Source organism: Chiloscyllium plagiosum, chromosome 20 (genome assembly GCF_004010195.1).
Source record: "Chiloscyllium plagiosum isolate BGI_BamShark_2017 chromosome 20, ASM401019v2, whole genome shotgun sequence".
Classification (NCBI taxonomy): Eukaryota; Metazoa; Chordata; class Chondrichthyes; order Orectolobiformes; family Hemiscylliidae; genus Chiloscyllium; species Chiloscyllium plagiosum.
The window spans coordinates 15,346,280-15,361,545 of NC_057729.1; the positions used below are offsets into that span (position 1 = coordinate 15,346,280).

The 15,266-nt window shown below is 38.4% G+C and overlaps 1 protein-coding gene across 3 annotated transcripts in view; it reads right to left on the reverse strand.

Moving 5' to 3' along the window:
- LOC122560041 (docking protein 5-like) overlaps window positions 1–15,266 on the reverse strand; it is a 424,638-nt gene that overhangs the window by 138,327 nt on the left and 271,045 nt on the right. The gene's annotated exons all lie outside the window — the stretch shown is intronic.

Here is a 15,266-nt window from a genome sequence, read left to right on the forward strand (position 1 = left end):
GTATCATCGATAGTCACAGGTGAAGTGCCAGAAGACTGGAAGTTGGCTAACTTGGTGTCACTGTTTAAGAAGGGTGGTAAGGACAAGCCAGGGAACTATAGACCAGTGAGCCTGACGTCAGTGGTGGGCAAGTTGTTGGAGGGAATCCTGAGGGACAGGATGTACATGTATTTGGAAAGGCAAGGACTGATTAGGGATAGTCAACATGGCTTTGTGCTTGGGAAATCATGTCTCACAAACTTGATTGAGTTTTTTGAGGAAGTAACAAAGAGGATTGAGGAGGGCAGAACAATAGATGTGATCTATATGGACTTCAGTAAGGCATTCTACAAGGTTCCCCATGGGAGACTGATTAACAAGGTTAGATATCATGGAATACAGGGAGAACTAGCCACTTGGATACAGAACTGGCTCAAAGGTAGAAGACAGAGGATGGTGGTGGAGGGTTGCTTTTCAGATTGGAGGCCTGTGACCAATGGAGTGCCATAAGGATCGGTGCTGGGTCCTATACTTTTTGTCATTTACAGTTAGTAAGCTTGCAGATGACAAAGACATTGGAGGTGTAATGAACAGCAAAGAGGGTTACCTTAGATTACAACAGGGTCTTGACCAGATGGGCCAGTGGGCTGAGAATTGGCAGATGGAATTTAATTCAGATAAATGCGTGATGCTGCATTTTGGGAAAGCAAATCTTAGCAAGAATTATACACTTAATGATAAGGTCCGAGGGAGTGTTGCTGAACAAAGAAACCTTGGAGTGCAGGTTCATAGCTCCTTGAAAGTGGAGTCACAGGTAGATAGGATAGTGAAGAAGACCTTTGGTATGCTGTCTTTTATTGGTCAGAGTATTGAGTACAGGAGTTTGGAGGTCATGTTGTGGCTGTACAGAACATTGGTTAGGCCACTGATGGAATATTGCATGCAATTCTGGTCTCCTTCCTATCGGAAAGATGTTGTGAAACTTGAGAGGGTTCAGAAAAGGATTTGCAAGGATGTTGCCAGGGTTGAAGGATCTGAGCTACAGGGAGAGGCTGAACAGGCTGGGGCTATTTTCCCTGGAGTGTTGGAGCTGAGGGGTGACCTTATAGAGGTTTACAAAATTATGAGGGGCATGGATAGGATAAATAGACAAAGTCTTTTCCCTGGGGTCGGGGAGTCCAGAACTAGAGGACATAGGTTTAGGTTGAGAGGGGAAAGATATAAAAGAGACTGAAGGGGCAACCTTTTCATGCAGAGAGTGATACGTGTTTGGAATGAGCTGCCAGAGGAAGTGGTGGAGGCTGGTACAATTGCAACATTTAAGTGGCATTTGGATGGGTATATAACTAAGAAGGGTTTGGAGGGATATGGGCCGGTTGCTAGCAGGTGGGACTAGATTGGGTTGGGATATCTGGTCAGCATGGACGGATGGACCAAAGGCTCTGTTTCCATGCTATACATCTCTATAATTCTATAACTGGCTATCTATATGAAACAAGAAATAGTCAGATAAGATGTCTAAAATAAAAACCATTTGAAGGCTCATGTGACTACTGAGCAAAGAGATGGCCTATTTTTGTCTCCTATTTTAACTCGGGACCTGCTTTGTTCCTACCTGGCAGGGCAGTTTAACATAACAAAGTGCTCTCCCGATCGCACCCACATGCTCAGTGGATTACCAGGAATGGGAAGTAACTGTAACATTCCCATGTTGTGCACATTATGAGAGAAAAATATAAACAAAAGGCTCTGAGGTTTATAGTTTGTGTGAGTGAACGCGGAGTGCATTGTAAATTTTCCAGACCCCATTATTCTTACTTTATATCAATATCTGTGGCAGCTGCACTAGTTCAAGATTTGAATAACTGCTAGAGTTACATAATTACAGTGTTACCATTTAAGTATGTGTCTTGTTTTATTTGGCATGCAAACCAGGAGCCAGGCCTCATCAACAGACGCCCTGTTCAGAGAAAGGAATCTCAGAACGATTGCAGCTGGTCTTCCTTTGCCTTTTATAATCTAATAAGCCTGTGAAGAATTGTAATCTGCAGCATTGTTAACAGCAAGATATGTTCACATTTTCTCTTGAAGCTGTCTGTCAGAATCCTTCCTCAAAAACAACCATGGGAAAATTATTATATTTTCTCCTAATCGCAATGTAGAGTTTGTTATGAGACCATTTTAATAGACTGCTTGTGATAACCCAGTTTCTTGCAGCAAACACTTTCAATTGTAGTTTTCTCATAAACTGCCATAATCAGCCAAGGTTTATCCAGCCTGGACCTCATTGCTCATTCCTGATGAAGGCTTTTGCCCGAAACGTCGATTTTCCTGCACCTCGGATGCTGCCTGACCTGCTGTGCTTTTCCAGCACCACTCTAATCTTGACTCTAGCATCTGCAGTACCTACTTCTGCCTCATTCTTCTATGTCAGTAGCAACTGACAATGATAACTCTTCCTCCCTCTTGTAAAAAGAAACATAGAACTTCCGAATTTCCTCAGTATTATTATGCATGCTGTTAATGTGCAAAATATTTCGGGAAAGTGTTGCACAAGTTTATGGATACTTTGCATCATTAATCAATCAAATTTCCTTGCACATTTTAGCAGAATTCACAAATTTTCCATGTTTTCTGGCACTTATTGTGCCTCAAAATACTCTACTTGCATGTCACTACTGCACTCAATGTATAAAAAAATTCATAATGACTGCCCCAATTCAGTCTGATGTAGGAGATGCAGAGTTTTGAAGGAATTGCGAACTTATGTCTGATAAGTTCCAGTAGCACAAACATTCTTTAACTCATTTACTCCCTGCTTCTTTGTGAACTGAAATTTGCATTGACACTACACCATTCTGATCAAGTTAGGAGAAGTGCAATGATGTTTTTCCTTTTCCTTGGTCATAATAAACATTTCTCCGTTGGTCATAATATGCTGGTAATATAATCAATTATATATCAGAAACAAGTATTAGAATCTATGTCAGAAACAAGTAAGCCAGGCTCCTTAAATGACAAGTCATGAAAAACTAATTCATTCAAACCAAACCTACTTGAGCAAAAATGTAAAGATTATTAACAAAAGATTTGAAGTATGTTACTGCTATTCTGGAAAATTAACACTCAAAGCCTCCAAGACTGGGGAAAAAAAATAAAAGTTCTGCAAAATGTTATCTTAAAAGTATTTTGGCCAAATGGAATTCAATTCAGAGAAAATAAATATTTGCAGGTTGGTTACAATTGACATTTGGACAAAGTCACTTTGCTCACAAGCTGTTGACACTGTGGTTTCTTCCTGAATCAGATAAGGCACGGTGACTTCCTTTTATCTAGACAAATGGTGGTAGATTCTAGATTCTCCTTTAAGAACTCTTGTTTGGAGCGGTTCAGACTTTACCTGTAGGAATTCATCTGATCACATCACCGTCCATATCATCTTGCGATGATGTAGTATTCCAAGTTTACAACTCGCAAACTTTGATCACAGCAATTTCAAAGCAAAAGAAAAGAGACAAGACAAAGTCTACTGCTCCAGGCAAGACATCTACCTGACTATGTTCAAATCTAATTTAAACCTCATGCCCTATGTTCTCATAAATACTGTTGGTTTAATTAGTCACTGACTAAGATGTTGCAAGGTGTTACGATAACTGCTCACTTTATAGCAGGATAATTAATATTTTAGTATAGAGCTCACAATAATTTTTTTGTGTTCATGAATAGCCTGTATCAATAAAAATATTTCCATTTGATATAAAATTAAAATCTAGTCTGTACACAGAAGTAAGAGTATAGAAGCTGTAAATTTGGAGCAGTGTGACATCAAAGTTAATGAGGTGCACCAGGATAAGCAAACAGCAAGTATAGAATGAAGCCAAGTGTTCCAACTAATACTTCTTCATTTATTACTCATTGACATATAATTAACTTGGAAAAAATGGGGTAGATTTTCAAATTGTCTCCTATACATAGTTTTGTGGAATGATCACTCGTTATACAAACTGTTTCAAATGCATTTCCATTCCGAAAATGGCTGGATAATCGGTAAAGTCTTTTCGGAAAACCTAACATGACACATTAATAATTCAACTGACAAATCCGCTACTGCAAAAGATTTCTTTGTTTGATGTTCGGCCACAACAGAATGGATGCTGATAGAAAAGAGCTATTTCTTGGTTTACTCTCTAGACTGCAGATTGATTGGTAATTGCTCCTATCAGTCACTCTCAGAAACCCAACTGTTGTAGTAACTGGTATTGAATCTAAATGCTTTTATTGAAAGTTACGGTGGTGTCGCTCATTCGACCATTCTGGTTTTATTATTGTAGTTTGTAGAGATTAATTTAGAATACTAGCTGGTGCACTCTTTAGTAAAAAAAAGAAATTGTTGTAAAATTTTTCCTATTTCAAAGTCATTAGCTGACAGAGTGAAACTAATCAGCAATATTAAAAGTTTGAAGGCATCTCCTGTGTTTTGGGTTTGTAGAAAAAAAACATCATATTTTCCTCACCATATTAGTAAATTTACCACAGAAAAGGAGATTGTTCCATCTATTAATTATAAAAGTTTGTTTTAACAGTTAGCAATGTCCAAACTGGATAAACTTCTCAAGTTCAGCCCAAAAAACTCTAACAAGACAATTTACAGAAAGTATTTCAAGCCAAGGTTATGCTTTAATCTTTTTACCTCCTGTGAAAATTATGCCCCTCTTATCATTGTCATACAAATATTGTATCAAACAGTTAAACAAACAGTACAAATTGACTTTGTAAGTATGTAGTAAGTAAAAACATTTATTTCAAATGATGTTCTCTTGCATAAAAGTGCTGCAACAATTTTCCCAAGTGTGGCAGGTTTTGTTTTACTTTCCCTTAGGCTGCTTACCATTCTCATTAGATTTGCTTGAGGCACTTGCAACATGTGTATTGTCTTTGGAAAAATAATAAATCTTTTACTTTTTCTTCTGTGTTACAGAACTGGGTTTATGTTCAACATTTGAAATTTAAAGCCAAGTATACCTTTGCCTTTCTGTGGGAATGCATCTGAATGTTATTAAGGAATGCATCCATTGTCTGGCTGCACATCTTAATTTATTTAAAAATGGCTGTTATAGCACACCGCTAGTACTTCCTAATCACATTTTCTCAATTGTAGCATGTCATGGTTTTACTATTCTGATAATATTTTCAATAAGTTGCATAGAATGTCAGCCTTTTCACATGTCATTGAAAACTTACAGTTTTGTCTCAGATGTAAGATGACAGACTTCTTCTGAACAACAGAAAATAATCATATCGCTGATGAATCACTGAAATGGACTAACTTTAGCATTTATCCACAAGAAATTTTAGAGAACGGCTGGGTTGTAATGTATGAAAGTTTCCTAACCACAGGAAACATTAATCTAATCAATAATTGCTGTAACTGAATTTTCTGAAAATGGCCATAAAAAATGCACCAAGATCTTCCAAATTTAAATATTGATCTTCTACTGTACAGAATATGAGTAAAATATAAGTTCAGTGTCACTTTAGATTGAATTAAATGCCTTCCCTGTTCATTGTAGTATGATCTTTCAGCTTCACTGGGGTGGTAATGTGAGGGCATTTCCATGGTTGTACTCTGCTCCAGACCATTTTCTAAGAAAAAGGATGAAGGTGCGTTGGACAGACACTCCTGTAAGTAGAGGGTGGCCAATTCACCTTATTAATGGCTACTTAAGACCAAATATTGAAGGAAATTCAAATTGTCTAGTCGGTATCCAGGTTCCCAGAGGCAACAGGGGTCTATTGTGGCTGTCAGAGACAAATGTCCAGCAATAGATTCTGGAGCCACAACTCAGGGCAGGCTGAGAAACCTTCCCACTCTGGCTTGGGATAGCTGCAGCTGGAGACACCACTGCGGAGCAAGTGTTCTTCTTATTTTAGTTTCCAAAAAGTTGGGATAAGGGACTTCCAATTTGGGGTAACCGCTCTCTTCCCCAGTTGCCTTCTAATAGTTCTCCAACTTCTTCAAGAGCCTGCTTATCATCTTAAAATAGATGTGAGCCTACCGTCTGGTAATTAATGAGATAATTGTGTAAAAAATATAAGTGAGCTTCTGTTCTCCATACAATGTAGGCTTCTTATCCCAGAAAGCCTACTAGTGGGATTGAGATGCCTTATTGGTGGCTACCATGGGGTAAAATTGCAGTGATGTTTATCAAATTTTGTTCTTATGTGGTTCTCCAGTTAGAACTTCAGACTGTATTAAGTCACATTTTCATCAAAAGATGTGTTTCTTTTAAATCAGTGTTGTGTACACCGTGAATACAATTTACAAATAGCTGTTTGCGAAATAGTTGATTCACTGCTTTTAATTTTCCAAAACCCATTAGATTCAGAGAAGGTTCCTTGAGATTGGAAAGTAGCTGATGTAACTCCATTATAGCAAGGGGTGAGGGGTGCGCAGGGAGAAAGCAAAATCAACAGGCCAGTTAGCTTAACAGCTGCCGTTAAAAAAATGTTAGAAACCATTATTAAACAGAGCATGTTTAAATAATCTGTTATAAATGAGCATTTGGATAAGTTCAAGGTAATCAGGCAGATAAGGAATAAGTGGGTCTTTTTCAGGCTGGATGGATGTCATGGGGCGACAGGGGCCAGTACTGGGGCCTCAACTCTTTACAATTTATATAAATGATTTGGATGAAGGAATCAAAGGTACAGTAACTAGACTTGCATGATGAGACAAAGACAGGCAGGAAATTGCATAGTGAAAAGAACATAAAAAAGCCTACAAGGGAATATGGGTAGGTTAACTGAGTAGGCAAAAATCTGGCAAATGGTCAACAATACAGGAAAGTGTGAAGTTGTCAATCTTTGTAGAAGGAATAAAAAAGGATGTTATCTATGTGGTGAGAACTCTGAGATGCAGAGAAATCTGGGTGCCCTATTGCATGATGCACAGAAGGCTTATAATATAGGCACAGCAAGTAATCAGAAAAGCTAATAGAATGTTATGGTTTATTGCAAGGAGAATTGAATGCAAGAGTAGGGAGATTATGCTTCAATTATACAAGACAACAATAAGACTGTATCTGGAATATTTTGTACAGTACTTGCCACCGTACATATGGAAGGAAGATAATGCATTGGAAGCAGTTCAGGGAAGGTTTCTAGACAAATACCTGGAAGGAGCATGTTGTCTTATGAGGAAAGGCGAGAGAGGCTAGGCCCGTATCCTCTGAAATTTAGAAGAGCCAGAGGTGAATAGATTTGTTTTTTGAAAGCATTTTCCCTCTTGTGGGAGGGGATAGTTTAAAGGGGTTGACTATTTAAAACTGAGATGAGGAAACATTATTTCTCTAACAGGACTGAGTGTCTTTGTATTCATTTCCTCAAAAGGCAGTGGAAGCACACCCTTTAAATGTCTTTAAGGCAGCGGTAGACAGAGGCTCGATTACTAGCAGGATGAAAGATTGTTGGGAATATGCAGGATTGTAGATTTGAGGTTAAAATCGGATCAGCTATGATCTTATTGAATGGTGGAGTTGGCCAAAGGGCTGAATGGCCTACTGTTGTTCCTTGTTTTAGTGCATGTATAATAAGAAGTAAACCATCAAAATGATAACAAAATAAATTTGGCAGCAACTTTTATCACAAATATGAAGCTGCGACATGGGATGTGTATTTTTATGTTGCAAGCAGCGTGATATTGGAGTGACTCGCTTTATTTTGATTCGACCTACATGAGACATTCGTACAGCTGTGGTGATAGTGAGAAAATAGAGGCAGCGTGACAGATTGCTATCTTATCACTGAATTGTTGAACAACAACCAATTTATCACCTATACTGGGGTGAGCTTGTGGGGGTGATAATGACATTCTGAATGGAACATCGCAATCTTTTTTATTGTTGTATTATATTTGTACCAAAAGTCACAAATATTGAAAACATAATCTGTATGGCTTCAACTATTTACTTGTTGACTGCCTTGCAATTCATTGTAGAATATACCCACATGCATCATAGTGGAAAAGTAATATTCAGAAAATAAACAAATCGAATTGCAGGTAAGTAAATTCGAACACTTCTGTAACAAAATTACTCACTGTATGCTGATTGAAACAATGTTTGCTGCCTAAAATGATAGAATTTGCTTGGTTTCTGCTTTGTGTTTTTTTTTTCACATTTTTGAGAAGCTCAAGGGCATCTTCCAAAAAAAAATAATTTTACTCAAAGTGATACAATTGAGCATCTTTTTATGTTTGATTAAATTGTTCTATTCACTATAACTGCAGTTTTACTTGTCTCAAGTCTCCAAGCACAGCACAGAGATGGAAAAGGAAATGATAAAGTGGATTTTCTCTCAGTGTGAAGGTAAATTTTGAATGAGAGGTCAAAAGCTGAACAATCATATTCTCCTTTATAACAATGAAGAAGTAGACCAATCCCAGGAGCAACACTTAGGCTTTGCATGGCATTTATTTCTTAAAGGTGCAATATTGGAAGAGTACAATAGATAAAATACAAGAATGATAGGCATTAGCTTTGAAGCATAATCTGGAAGATATGCCCTAATGGACATATAGCACAATGAAGAAGTAAATAGTACTCATGCATCAGTTTCTTTTTCCACACATTCAGAAAGCAAGATTGCCTCTCAGAAAAAAACACCCACTTAGTATTGTATTTAAGTAAATGAGGCAATGAAAATCCTAAATCCTGAAGATGAAAGCAGATACAGATCATTGAACCATATAGCACAGGGGGTGGCCAATCCACCATCATGCATGTGCTAGAACTTTGAAAGAGCTATCCAATTATTTCCAATCCCCTCCTCTCTCACTGTAACTCATTTTTAAAAGTCACTTTCATATCATACTATGCAATCCTTTTAAATTATGCATTCTGGATCAGAGCAACTCACTGATTTCCTTTTAATTTTCAATTCCATTTTGTTTAAATTTGATATAAAAATTGAATTTTGCTCTCCCTTTCAGATATGGTAAATATAGGTTTCAAATGATGTGTGGACTGTTTGAAAGTCACTGGGAACAGTGTCTGGAGATTGTCAATATTTAATGTGGTTATTCTATTCCATATAACCTGTGTTGAATATCCACCATGTCTTTGCTGATTATATTGTGGATGTAATTAGATTTATTTCAAAGTTACAAGTTGGCTAAAATTGAGCTACATACCATAAACTGATGTAGGTTGGACAAACATAATTGCATGTAGATGCCAGACTAAAAATCAACTTCAAACTGGCATGATAACTCAGACAGACAGGATCAAATCTCAAGCTCGCTGGCATACTGATAGCTTTTGAAAACTCAAGGGTTGTGCTCAAAGGTTTACTCGTGAATTTAACACAAAGTAGAACTTTCCAACATCAACTCATATAGACTATAAGGACACAATATTGTAGTATAGTTAGTTCGAATTGGAGACGTGAGGAAGACAAAAAAAATGTTACAGATAGCGGAAAATGAAGAAACAAATGTGAAAAAAAAGTCTCTGATATTCTGGAAAGCTTTGAACAAATCACAGGTCCCAATAAAATAGAAGTGTAACTGAACTGGTGCCGAAGGTTTACCAGATATGGGCCACAATGTGATGTTAAGTAGTGAGGTGATCAATACAGTATGCATGGCCTTGCAGATAATAACCTAAATACAGACCCATGAGGAAAATACCGCATGATGAAATAATAGTCATTTATTGACTGGCTTAACCTTCAAAAAAGTATAATTATTGAATAGGCTGAATAAAACAAGTACACCCAAAAAAAAGGAAAATGTATTCACACATTTATGAATTATCTGTAAAGACTTACGAGGAGTTGTGATTATGGCAGTTTAAAGGATGAACTAATCAGTGACAGAATTATTGTCAGTCTTGCATAAAGCCTTGCATGATCACTTGCAGTCAAGAGGTGATGTAACTTTAATAAAGGCAACTCATTTGAACAGCCAGGCTAAGGTCAGGAGTAAAATTGATTGTTAACTTGGGGGTGACTGGGAGAACCAGATCCTCAGATAAACTGATTCAGTACAGCATGTTGATTTTTAAGTCATGAAAGTAGCCATGCAAAAGCAGGAGAGACAAGATGCATGTTTATTAACAACTAAACATAACCAGTTGGGCAGAACAAAATACAGGTATGAAAATTGTCCTGCGATAGAGGTCAAATATTATTCTTCCAGAAAGAGAGGTCACATCTAGGCTTTTTGATGTAGCAAGAAGCTTGCATGGTATATGCATAAAAAGAAGCCTTTAAAAGGTGACAAAATCCATGATACTGAGACGCATTTGTTTGGAGAGCTCCAAGTACAAAATGGAAGGTACTGAAGAGCCAATACCTTGGCAGTTGGAAAAAGGTGTTGCACTTTAAGTTAGATGCAGGTGGAACAGTTTAGATTAGATTCCCCATAGTATGGAAACAGGCTCTTCGGCCCAACAAGTCCACGCCGACCCTCCGAAGAGTAACCCACCCAGACTCATTCCCCTACCCTATATTTATCCCTGACTAATGCACCTAACACTATGGGCAATTTAGCATGGCCAATTCACCTGACCTGCACATCTTTGGATTGTGGGAGGAAACCGGAGCACCTGGAGGAAACCCATGCAGATACGAGGCTTTAACTAAACCAGAGTTGGAGAAAGGTTCTGTTCAGTCATACAAAAACTATATAGGCCAGGAGGGAGAGAAATTAAAGTTATGGGACAACTGAATGCAGTCCTCCAATATTGAGAAGGAAAATCACATTAACTTTGTGTGTGGAAACAGAGCAAGAACTGCTCAGGCTTAAACAGGAATATATCTGCTGACTTCGATTTAATTTACAGAATTGAAGAACTGAAAAACCAAGACAATAAGCCTACATATTTTAAACATGAATTTTCACTGATATTCACAGGATTAGGAAAGCTGAAGACAGCACACACCATCATATCACATCCTGAAACAAAGTCAGTTTACATCCACATCATTTTGGTATTCAAGCTTGTCTTGTGAAATAGAAGGAAATGGACTCTGCGTTGAAGTAAGATTTATTTCATTGGTGATAGAGCAACAGTATGGTACTTGTGGATGGTCTCAGTGGATCAAACAGAATTTGTGTCGACCTTATACAGTTGAACCAAACATATGAATGCAACACTTACGCTGTCATCTGTGGTTGACAGCTTAGTAAAATTGGGGAAAAAAATCAATCTTCACAAAGTCAGATGCAACTGTCTTTGGTGAGGGGTTTAAGTTGCTCATAATCTTGATGACACTATTTTGTTTCCATAAAAAATGATCTTCTAGAGGTCAATGTCAAGCATCCGACAAAGGACATGGCTGCTGTCCTGATCTGCAAATCAATTCACACATAACATAATACCAGTGTACTGTAATGCCAAGGATTTAACAGCAAATGCAAATCCACCCAACTAACTGTCAACTTCTTTGGGCACCTTCTGGATTCGCTTGTTGTCAGAGTTAATTCACAGAAGACAGGAATCGTCAAGCAATTTCCATCTTTGGAATTGAGCTCTAGTGATTCATGGAGATAATAAATAAAGTCCAGAGGTTATTGACCAACCGAGCTGTCAATGGGTCATTCATTAGTCAGTTTTATGACAAGATGGGATGCTGGGAGGAAGCACAAGAGGAGTCTTTTGAGAAAATCAGAGAGATGCTGGTCTTAATTTAGCTTGCTATGACTCAGTCACCAAATAATATTACTGCAAATGTATCTTCTGCAGGACCAGCAGCTATGCTTTTTTACATAAAGCTGGATGAAAAGTATAGAACTTAGAGTCACACAATTTAGATAAGGGCCCTTCCGCCTGACATGTCTATGCCAACAAATAAACACCAATGTACACTAATCCCATTTACCTGCACTTGGTCCATAGCCCCCTTTGTCCTGCCATTTAAGTGCTCATTCAAAAGCTTTTTAACTCTTGCAAAAGTACCTGCCTTCATCATATTTCTCCCACCCTCTCAGTGAACAGTTTTCCTCAAATCTCCTCACATCCATTTACTCCTCACCTAAAACTTAAGCTCTTTGGTCTTATGCAAGTCTACCATGGGGAAAAGATTCTCATGAACTACTCTTGCCTATGCCTCTCATAAATTTGTATATCCCAATCAAATACACCTTCAGCCTCCTCTGCTCCAATGAAAACTAACCCAACCTATCCCATCTCTCCTCATAACTGAGGCTTTTCAACCCAGGCAACATCTGTACTCCTCTGATGTAATTCTTCTGATTGTGTGGTATACAGAACTGCAAGTAATCCATCTGTGGCTGAACCAATGTATTATAACATTGAAATGAGACTTCCTTGCTCCTATATTCTACACCCCAGCTAATGAAGGCAAGCATTCTATATGCATTCTTCACCACCATCTACCTGTGCTGACACATTCAGGGATGTATAGACTTGTACAGCAGTGTTGCTCTGTTCCTCAGTACTCCCTACAGACCTACCATTTATTGTGTATATCCTTCCCTCATTAGCCCTCCCAAAATGCACCATTTTACAGCTTTGAGGATTAAATTCCACCGAACATTTCTCTGCCCTTTCAGCTGAAGTTAATTCCCTTTCATCAATGGAGTCTGAGCAGAGATATGCAGAGATAGAGAAAGAAGCATTGGCTTCAACTTGGGTTTGTGAAAAATTTGCAGGTTTTGTTCAAGATCTTTAACTCAAGCTAGAAACAGATTAAAAAGCCTTGATGACACTCTTAAATTATGAGGAGTAAATAAGAATGTTTCCCAAGTATAATGATTTTAAACTGAAGGTGACAAGGTTTGATCCAAATACAGAATATGTGCCCAGAAAGCTGGAGACCATAGCAGATACATTGTACAAGGTGAAATAGTTTCTGTTAAAGGGAGATAAACATTTACATCAGCAACAACCACCACTCTACCAGTAACAATTTAGCAACTAAATAAAACAGACATAAAAATCTGACGTATAATGTCCTCGGATCAGATAGTGCTGTGCAGAGGTTGGGCAGTGTATATACCACATGTTCCTATTCTCAGACAATACTATGAAAGGATAGGACTGTACAACTGATGATTTACTCAGCTATGAATCAAGATTAGCCATTCTGAGTGTCCCAATACTTGACATACTACAACTATTGTACCAAGGATATTCAGGCATCATGTCATGTCAAACCGGAGCAAGAGATCCTATTTGGTGGTTAAGTCTCTCAAAAATAGTGCAAATCGTGATATTGAACTGTATCATTTCTAGTGTTCATCATCAGGAGACGACAGAAATGTCAATGTCATCTTCCTTTCCATTGCAACCATGAGAATGTTTTGAAACAAACTTCTCTGAACAGGGTCAAGATATCTTTGATAGTAGGAGATGATTACTCCTGCAGGACAGAATTCAAGCCATGACAGAGAACTCAATTGTTGAACTCAATGTGTGCGGCACATAGGCATTGTAATGTTAGACATCAACTTACCAATAATTACGCATCATATAGCTTTGTTCTCACTACCAGTTCACCAAGATACCTTCAGGTAAATGGTGAAGCTGAAGGAGGAGTATGTACAATTCAATCATTGCTGAAGAGGAACAACGATGTCCAACTTGCACTTCTGAGAGCCATCATTCAACTCCATTCCAAAATGATTCAGGACTAATCAACACCTCATTGGAAGTTGACTGAGAACTGAATGCCCTGTGTTCCCACTCACACTCATGCAGTGAGTACAAGATGATGATTTGGACAAAGTGCAGGAGGAAAGGAATGCTCATCATTCTAGCCAGATGTGGTACTAATTTTTCATATACAAAGCAATCAAACTACCAAACCTGAACCAAGAGAGGCAGTTTGGAGTCAGGACAAATTGCTTATTATGGACAAATTGGAAATAGCCACCAAAATGGATCACTTCACAGTTTTGAGGATTTAATTCCAATGGTCATTTCTCTGCCCTTTACTCAAACAGATAATTGTAAGGTGAGGCAAAACACATGCACATTAATTGCCACGCAGAAATAACATTCTACTACATGGTAACAATTATCTACTCATAAAACAAGCCAGAGATACTGCATTCATCTACCATCCAGATGGTTATCCAACTGGTGAAACAAATTCCCCTCCAGCTCAGCAAAGTCTGAGAGGACATCAAGTGACTCAATTCCTTCCACAACCCACCTCAAGAAAAAAAAGCAAAGGACTCAAATTGGATCTCTTAGCTAAGATTTGGTAGTTCACAAGTTCTGTACTTTGCCCTAGTTCCACACCTGGCTAGGATTGCATCTCTGTCAATATGTTGTGTAAGCACATCAAGACCAAAAGCATTGTGCATGTGGGAATGAAAATATAGCCATAAGATTGGACATGGAGCTTGCAGTGATGACGATGCAGGGTAAAAACTAATTTTCAATCTATCCTATGCTACAACTGGCAAAATTAAGCTACATGTTTTAAAGTTATATATCAGAATAAAATGAATTGATTCTTAAGACTAAAATAAGAGGAGATTACTCCGCTCAGAAGGTGTTGCATCTTTGGAATTCCCTGTGGATGATAAACTGACGACTATACTCAATATTTTATGAATTCTTTGGGAAGCAGGGAATATGAGAACTGAGTGGGAAAATTAACAAGCTGGATGGGCTACTCCTATCACTCATGTTATGGCATCAGCAATATACAGTGATATCAACTTCAGGAAATAGATATATACTAACAAAGCTGAAAATGTGTTGCTGGAAAAGCGCAGCAGGTCAGGCAGCATCCAAGGAGCAGGAGAGCGCAGCAGGTCAGGCAGCATCCAAGGAGCAGGAGAATCGACGTTTCGGGCACGACCTCTTCTTCAGGAATGAGGAAAGTGTGTCCAGCAGGCTAAGATAAAAGGTAGGGAGCTCCCTACCTTTTATCTTAGCCTGCTGGACACACTTTCCTCATTCCTGAAGAAGAGGTCGTGCCCGAAACGTCGATTCTCCTGCTCCTTGGATGCTGCCTGGACTCGTCCCACCTTTTATCTTAGCCTGCTGGACACACTTTCCTCATTCCTGAAGAAGGGCTCATGCCCGAAACATCGATTCTCCTGTTCCCTGGATGCTGCCTGACCTGCTGCGCTTTTCCAGCAACACATTTTCAGCTCTGATCTCCAGCATCTGCAGTCCTCACTTTCTCCTCGAAGATATACTAACAAAGGACTGCTCAGTATTATGCCAGAATGTCAGATGAAATTTAAGCTAAAGCAGCAGTATCTCTGTTATTAATGAGCATTTATGCAAAGGGGAAACAGTGGT